The sequence below is a fragment of the Tinamus guttatus genome, unplaced genomic scaffold, assembly GCF_059628265.1.
Source record: "Tinamus guttatus ecotype Peru unplaced genomic scaffold, ASM5962826v1 Tinamus_guttatus_pri_ptg000326l, whole genome shotgun sequence".
NCBI classification, from domain to species: Eukaryota; Metazoa; Chordata; class Aves; order Tinamiformes; family Tinamidae; genus Tinamus; species Tinamus guttatus.
In genome coordinates, this window is record NW_028288860.1 from 1214304 (window position 1) to 1223457 (window position 9154).

The following is a 9154-nucleotide window of genomic DNA, read 5'->3' on the forward strand; positions in this document are numbered from 1 at the left end:
TGTAGGTTCCTGTTTTTAAGTTCGGAATATTTTAAGCTCTTGGCACTGCAGAGAACACCTAAAAACTGCAATTCAGGTGCACCTGCAACCAGCAAGAGATTAAGAGAACAATCAATCATAGAATCATAGAATCCTTAAGGTTGGAAGGGACCTATAGAGATCATCTAGTCCAACACCCCTGCACACACAGGGTCACCTAGAGCACATGGCACAGGACTGCGTCCAAGCGGGTTTGGAAGATCTCCAGAGAAGGAGACTCTGCAACCTCTCTGGGCAGCCTGTTCCAGTGCTCTGTCACCCTCACTGTTAATAATTTTTTTCTTAAGTTCCTGTGGAACTTTTGGTGGTTCAGCTTGTGGCCACTACCTCTAGTTCTCTTGCTGGCTACCCCTGAAAAGAGGTGGGTCCCATCCTCTTCACTCCCTCCCTTGAGGTACTTATATACACCGATCAGATCCCCTCTCAGCCTTCTCTTCTCCAGGCTGAACAGGCCCAGCTCCCTCAGCCTCTCCTCATAGGGCAGATGTTCCAGGCCCCTGATCATCCTCGTAGCCCTGTGCTGGACTCTCTCCAGCAGCTCCACATTCCTCTGGTACTGTGGGGCCCAGAACTGGACACAATACTCCAGATGCGGCCTCACCAGGGCTGAGTAGAGGGGCAGGATCACCTCCCTTGACCTGCTGGAGATGCTCTTCATAATGCACCCCAGGATCCCATTGGCCTTCTTGGCCACGAGGGCACACTGCTGCCTCATGGTCAGCTTGTCGTCCACCATGACACCCAGATCTTTCTCCGCAGAGCTACTCTCCACAAGGTCAGTCCCCAGCCTGTGCTGGTGTCTGGGGTTATTTCTCCCCAGGTGCAGGACTTGGCCCTTTCACTCGCCTTTGTTGAACTTCATGGGATTTCTCACCGCCCAGTTGTCCAGTCTGTCCAGGTCCCTCTGGATGGCAGCGCAGCCCTCTGGGGTATCGGCTTCTCCTCCCAGTTTGACATCATCAGCAAACTTGCTGAGGGAGCGCTCTGTGCCTTCATCCAGGTCAATGAGCTGTTCAATAAGCTGAACAGGACTGGACTGAGGACTGACCCCTGGGGGACACCGCTAACTACAGGCCTCCAACCAGACTCTGCACCACTGATCACCACTCTCTGAGCTCTGCCGTCCAGGCAGTTCTTAATCCTCCTCACCGTCCACTCATCTAACCCACATCTCTGGAGCTTACCCAGGAGGACACTCTGAGGGACGGTGTCAAAAGCCTTGCTGAAGTCCAGATATATGACATCCATCACTCTCCCCTCATCTATCCAGCTTGTGATTCAATGAATCTCTGTTTATTTTTTTTTAATCCTGACCAAACAGAATAAGCCTGATGACTCTTTGGGACTTGGGCTTCTGCTTGTGAACAGCTGGGCTTGGCAGCCTGCATGGCTTGCTAGCACTCCAGCCTCTGCCAATGCTCCAGGGCATCCAGCACAACAGACCATCACAAAGTCCAGAGCAGCATCGGGCATCAGGGTTCATTGATGGTTGTTTGAAATGCAGGCCTGATTTTTCAGGACACAGGATTTTTGGGCCCCAGCACCCATCTGCTTTTCGTATCTTCAGAAGCATCCAGCAGGCCTGAGGTGCAATGGGCACTAGGAAATCTGTCCCTCTTGACAAACCTCTTGCTATGAGCTTCAGCAAACATGTTGCGGTGTCCTACTGCAACAAGGGTAGGACAGAGCCCCTGCTTCTGTTTTATCCACAAATACCCTCCAGAAAAACTCAAACACTTTGGAAAAACACTTAGGAGTTTCTAAAGGAAGGAGGGAATGAAGGAAAAAGCAGGATGAGATCCTTCTCAATATCTTTCACCAAAATGCCCTCTCTACTTTGTACAGAGACGGTGTGTTTCTTTGCTCAGTTCTGTGTCCTAGGGAACTTTAAATGGAAGGAATGCATATAAATACTTAAGTAAAGACACGAATGATTAACAGAAATAATTGCAAATTTTCAAAACAATTTCCTGAAGTGCATTATAGAAGGCTACAAGCCATCTCCAGTGTTTAACCGATATGGCGTTAAGCAAAAGTCTCTGCATGTTTTTTGCAACCCACTACAGTGCATTTGATCAGTCTTAATAAATCTCTCTGCAGAGCCTTGGACCACTAACTCCTAACTGAGCTCTCGTGCTTCACACTGTTTATGGCTGCATGGTTGATTCAAGCTGTCTGATTCAGGCCTGCAAACCGGCAGCTTGGAGGATACAGGGAGTTAAGGGCTATGGATGAAAAAAAACTTAGGAGATCCCAGGGCCAAGGCCAACACTTCAGAGCTGCCCTTGAAAGCAGCACTGAACTACTCCAGCAGGACCTTGTGTTGTTGGTTTGGCTCTGCATTTTGTGTACCTTAAAATATCCCTTAAAACAGCTCTTATAAGTGCTTTTATTCCAAATATGTCCTGACTTAAAAGCATCTAATTCATCTGTCTGCTGCAAAAGACCCTTTTATAGCACAGCATGAGTGGTCTGAGTGCAACAGGTTTGTTTTCCTCCTGCCTTTACAGTGAAGTTACTTGGTAGAAAATGCAGCTTAAAAGTCAATCTGTAATGTTGCTGGCAACGCAAGGAAACCACTATTACCCGGAGTAGAAGGTAGGTAGTAACACTGGGGCTTTCTGCTCTGGAACTGTAATTAACGTGCATCCTGCTTATTAAGTAGAGGGAAAAATACAGTCTGCCCAGCAGCTAAAACACATCTCATTAGCACCAAAACTACTGTATTGTCCAAAAGCACTATGTTCCGCAAGAAAAATAGTGTGTGGTTGAATTCCCACCATTGCCCCAGCTGTGCCAGGGCAGAGCAGAGCGCAGGACGCGTTTGGCACTGAGGGCTTCCACTGCTGCAGCAAAGGCTGCTGAAAAATTGACAGCAATTGAAGACACTGTTTAACTGCATAAATACTTCAATAATACTTAACAAATGATTAATGTCATTGCTTTTTAATTATGCCAGGCTGGATTGCTGTAAGGAGAACGGATCTGTATAAATCATTTTATGAACGGCATCTAACAGGTGCTCTGCAAGCGATGCAAAGACATGGTGCTAATGAATTCCACCAAGTCATGCACGCAGGACTCTTTTCCTCCTCCAAGAATAACTCATTGCTCCTGCAGTCTTTTCATGGGTATATTATTACTAGTAGTTTAAAGAATTTTAAAAAAAATCAATTAAAGGCCTCCAAAGATGCTAAAACACGGAGCAGAGCCCAAGAGTGGAAAGAAGATGTTTGGAACTATCTCCTCGCTCCAACATGGGGTCTGCATGTGCTCCAGGACACTGAGCACATCCCCTCATTTCTAATATTCAAATCTCATTACTCAGCCCTAACAAGAAAACAATTTTAATTACAGGAATTAAAAAATCATTTGCCTGTGCATTTTAAGTGTGTGTAAATGGGAAGGCACAGAGAGGAACCTGCCAGCAGCATCAGAATTCACTTGTCTCCCTGAGGAGCCTGAGCTGGGATTGGGAGAGGGGCAGATGGGAGGAGATGGCGCTCTGGCTGCAGACAAGGCTCAAGCCCCTCCAACCAGCCCATCTCCTCTAGCTCCTGTTTGAGCCCAGCTAGTCCATGAGCACATATCGCACAGGCAACTAGGCTTGATGGATGGGATGTGCAATCAAACACCCAGCTAAGGAGGCTCCGTGAGTCTTTGCACTTGTGCCTTTGATGGAAAACCCAACCAGGAGCAAACTGTCTGGAAAGCATGTGGGGGTGGTTATTAATTCTGCAGCTGTGCCATCATTGATATATTTGTAATAATAGTGCTTTCCTCTGCAACAGCATTAATCGTAACAGATTTATTAGAAAGTTAGGGGCAAAGTACATTTTCTCTCTCAAGAGTACTGCTTGACAGTAGCCCTGCTTAGCATGCCCATTTTTGTTGCTGTAATTTGTAATGCTGTGCTCATTAATCTGCTCCTGCACGTCCAGGCTGGAAGATGGTGTTTCCAGAGGTCTCCAGAAGCTGCCAGCTGCGCCAGCACAGGATGGGGACCCCCCGCAGGCCAGCACGGGCCCTGGGGCCAGGACGCCACTCGGCTGCATCACCCTCGCTGCACCCCAACCTGTCCAGCGAAGCCCTGTCATTTCTTGGAGAACAGCTAAACCCTCACTGACCAGGGGAAAATGAGATTTAACTCTGCGTTTCATCAGGTCAGCCCAACCTGACTAGGGTATGGCTGTACATAAAGAATATGAGACTTTCTAATGCAGCTAGCATTAAACTTATCTTATGGCTAGCACAGCAACGTTACGTTTCAGGGTATCTTTTCTTTCCTAGGGTTGCTTTGCCTGTGGACACTGGAGGGCAAAACCTGCAGAGTGATGGCCATCATTCTTCCAATGGGGAAGATACAGGTGCAAGCAAACACCATGGTTATGTTGCTTGGTTGGTCTCAGAACAAACCTGTTCGAGCTAGGAGTAGCCCTTAGTCCCAGCCAAGATGTTGTACTGCAAACCATCCATGTCATGAACTGGAAAGTCCTCTGCAACAGGCTTATCAAGGTATGAATCTTCCCAGCATTGCACTGGTATGGCAGGCAGCAGGGAGGCCTTAGATAAACAGAAGGATTTCAAGGGAGTCTTCAGGGCACTGCAAGGGAAGGGCAACACGCAAGATCTGTGATAAGGTAAGTGAAGGAGCAGAGATCAGGTGAGAACGCCAAGCAGCATAACACTCGGAGCAGGGACGGGGTGCAGGAAAGGGGACAATTGGATCCCTGAGCTTAGTCTTGGAGCAGCTCGGTGAGTTTTGGATTTCTGCAGAAACCGGTTTTGGGGCTAAGGGAGGATGCGTCACTCGCTCCAAAATCAATCTTGGAGATCAGCTACAAATCAACCAAAACCAACACAACTGGCAGCACTTCCTGAGCGATGTCTCCACTCTTCGGTGCAAGTTGTCTCAGAAGCTCTCGGCCAGGCTCCAGAGGTGGGAAATGGCCCCTACGTGGAAGGTAGGTCCTATTTTAACATCCAGGCAATCCATGGGCAATTGCACCTTGCAGAAGCAGCCACTTGCAGAAGACATTTTCCAGGAGCCCCAGGGCTGCAGCTGCTGCTCCCATGTTCCCTCCATGGCTCCGTGCCCCTGCTCTCCATGACCAAGCTGGAGTTGCAAACGCAGCCGCTTCTCCCCAGCTTTCATATCTCATCTCGAGCCAAGGTCCTAGAGTTTTCCAGGACATGAAGCTGTTTTGGGCCGCCTTTGCCTGCGGCCCCGTTTGTCCCCTCACTGTGCCTGGCGCCAGCATGTCCCTGCAAGCCCCATGTCCCCTCCTGCCAGGCAGCAGCCCTGTCACAGGACAACTTCCCTAGCAAAGGGCCAGGCTGTCCCCAGGCTCCCACCACCTCTGTGCAATGGGCCAGGGAGGAGGCTGCAGCAACCTCAGCAAAGAGGGAGGTGAAAGAGGGGAGGGAAAATGAGCACGGTTTTAAGTAACGGCTGGTGGATCTCTCCCTTACTGCTAGCCCTGCTTAAAAAGCTAGTCTACAATTTCTATAAATTTAACACAGTTCAGAAGAGACACAGAAAACATTTTACAGTTGCAGAGAGCACGCAGAGAGGGAACATGGGCTAGAGTAGGAGATGGCACAGGAGCTGCACAGGCAGAGATGCAGCTTTGCCTCCAAGCATTCAAGCCTGATATTGCACCTGGGTGGCAGTAGCTAATTTGGTGCTCTCGCACAGGGCTCCACTGTTTGTAAATTGAATTTGCAGGTGCAAGACTGAGTAGGGCATGCAGAGGGGTAATGTGTGCGCACACACACACAGGTGCAAGTATGCCCACAGGACAGGGAGCACAGGACAGCCCAGGGCAACGCGAGATGGCCAGGATGGAAGGGGCAGGAGCTGAACCTAGACCCATCTGGAAGCAGCCATGTGTCCCTACTTCGCATCTCACAACTGGGAACTTCCCACATCTCCTGCCTCAGTGATGCTCTTGGCCACAGCTCCAAGATGACACATCAAGACGAGGGGAAGTGGCGGATAATGCTCCAAACAGTTGTCTCCATATCCCTCCAAGTGACCAGCTCCAGACTCCAGCCAAACAGCTGGCAGGGCTGAAATACCTGGAACTCCAGAAGGAAGGACAGCAATGGGCTGCTGAGAGCTGCAAGATCTGGAAAGCATCACTTGGATTTAATGGAACTTTATGTTTGAAAATTAAATCAAGGGAGCTCTTCTCCTTGCCACAGGGTTGTACGTAACTGAATGCTAGCAGGATTTAGAAGGGAAGAGCTTTTTAGAGTGCAGTTTTTTAATGAGGACCAAAATAATGATAAAAATAACTAGCAGGGGGGAAAGGGAGCTGAATGCATAGCACACAAACGTCAAGCTCCAGCTTCTCTCAAGAGAGACATAATAAAAGCATTTAACCTATTATATCAATTAGCAGTATCATTTTCATGACTGAAAAGAAACTCATTCTTGGAGGCAAGCTAATTTCATAAATGCTCCGCATTCAGGTGCTTCAATAGGCTGATCATTTGTGGTAAAAGATTTGAGATTTTAACATACATCTGCACATGGCTTAGTGAGAGTTGCAACTGGTGAGCTACGTCTCTGCAGATAAAGTGACATTTCCATAGAAACCCACCAGGCCATCGTGCTCCGATGTGCGACGGAGATGTGGACAAGACCTGGGCATTCCCAGTTGCTCCGCTGGGCTGGCGCTGGTACCCCGGGAAGGGCACGGGGAGATTTGGTTGAACACTCACTTGGCAGCCCAGGGCAGCGCAGACGCTCGCCCTGTCACGCGGTGGTGGGGAAGCTCTCTGGCCGCTGGTGCAGATGCTGCAGCAGAGGCTGTGGCCAGGAATAGAGGAGCAGCAGGAATGCAGGAGGCTCCATGGGTTTCCATGATGTAGTACAAGCAAGGCTGCAGGCTAGGTATGAGCAGGGCAGAGAAGAGGAGGAAAAGGATGCATGCAGACAAAGGATCAACAGGACAAAATCCCTCATCAAAGACCCTGGGGGTAAGGTTGGAGCGTGCCAAGGAGCCCTACTACCACTGTGAGGCCAGAGCTGGAAGTAGGGCTTATCTGGACCTGAAAATTAGATGCAGCTGCCACCCAGAATAGCATTAGGTCCTGAGGAGGGCCCAGAAGATTTACAGACAGAGCAGAGACACCATCTCATCCTGCTTGTGCACTCAAGCAGTCAGAACCAAAACACAAGTCACCAAGGTCAAAGTGCCTCCCCCTTCCCTGCTCTTCGCCAAACACACTGGGGAGTTATTCAGGGATAGGCGAATGCCCAGAAAAACACTGGACACGTCAGCCAGGGACAGCGTTATCTGGTTTGCCCCTCATCTTCTCGACTGTTTCCTCCCCAGCACATGCTGCTCCACCTGGTTTCCCCACCCCAGACAATTCCCATTACCTCCGATTCGACTGTCACAACCACAGCTCAGCTCCATGTGACCGTGTCACCTGTTCATCCCCGCTCCTGGATGCAGCAGGCAACCACGAGTTCTGCTCATGACCCCATCACCACTGCCAAATCCACCTTCCTCGCTCTCCCAGCACTGGGGCTCTTATCCTCTTGAAACAAGAGAGCTCCTCTTATTTCCTCACTTAAAGTTTCCCTTAACTAATGTAAGTAGTTAAATGCCTGTATCATAACAATCCCCCCAAAAAGTTATCTGTTGGAGAGAAGACCATGAAAAGAGCACAGAGGAGCTATTTACAACTCTTGAAAGACCTAATGATACTAAAGATTAAATTAACATATATAAAGTAGTATGAGTAGTGCTACAGATTTTCATTCTTCCTTGGATGGAGGAGTCCTGCCTGCTGTACCAGCACAATGGCACTCCTCAGCCCTGGGGGAAGAAGTGTGAAGAGGTTTATATTAGACCTGCAAAAGCAAAGCTATCGTCATCACCCCCTCTCTGGTCTTGCTTTTACAAGTGCTCTTTGCATTGCTCCCCCTTTTCTAAACACAGACACTGAACACTCCACGTGACTGCAAACCTAAGCCTTTAAGCAGTCACCACGCAATGATTTCCCCACCGACTCCCCTACCCCAAACATACAATACATACAACAGCTACAAATCACAAAACACTTCCCTGCCACTCCTGGTAAACCTTGCTGTGCTTCCCTATGACCAAAGCAGAAATGAAGACTCCTGGTTCCTTTGCCTGTGCCAAAGAAATAACAGCCATTGCCCCTGTAAAACGCCGAAAGCATTGTAAAGGCAAAGCAGTAATAGGCTCCATCAGCCTGGATTATATTTTTTTTTGTCCAATTTTAAATGTGTCAGTATCATACATACCTGAAAGAACACCACTGTGTTTCTTCTCTATTGGGGAGAAAAAGAGTTAATCACAAACTGAAAAGACCCAGATCCCATTTTTCTGCTCGCCTCCTTTAGCAAGTAAAAGCACAGCTGCAGGATAATGCAGCTGCCCCCAATGAGGGCAACTTAATTGATAGCAGTTTCCTGTGAGGCACTAAACTGCCCTTCCTGGGGAAAGCAGAACCACAGGCCCCAAGCACCCAGCTAAAGAAAGACTGCTGGCAGTTAAATGCTTCCTTTCTGCATTGTTTCTTGGTGTTCTTTGCAAACATTTTTAATCCACAGAGTGAGTCTGAGCAAAACCAAAAGCTTGGCTCTAGGAATTGTAGCTATTAACCGAGATTATGCAACACACTAAGAAATGCAGCAATGCTTAATGCAGAGAGGCAGCCATTAATCCTCAGATGTCCTCATAAACTGCAGACTCATTTCTTACTCAAGAAAAAGAAAAGAAAAGGCATGTGGTAAGAGGCAATAAGATTGGCCTAGGTGCCTGGCCAAGAGTAAACAGGAATCAAGATACTTGCTTATTATTATTACAGTGTTTTCTTCTTGCTGTTCAAGCTAAAGTTCTTCCTTTAGTGAAAGCAGCCGGCTGAATGAACTGGAAAGAGAACACACGCCAGGGAACGGCCGCGTGGCCGGGTGACGCCTCTGTCACCTACAGCCTCTGCATCAGTAACTGCGAAAAGCAGCAACGCTAGGGGATGGGTTTTCTCCCTGGTACCAGTGTTATAAAACACAAAATTATTAACAAAGTGCAGATTGGGTATCATTTGCATGACAAAAATATATAAAGCC

At 48.4% G+C, this 9154-nt stretch overlaps 1 pseudogene; it reads right to left on the reverse strand.

The window, feature by feature from the left end:
• Positions 1-7469, reverse strand: part of LOC148593870 (perilipin-3-like) — a 30812-nt pseudogene extending 23343 nt beyond the window's left edge.
• Positions 7470-9154: the final 1685 nt, after the last annotated feature.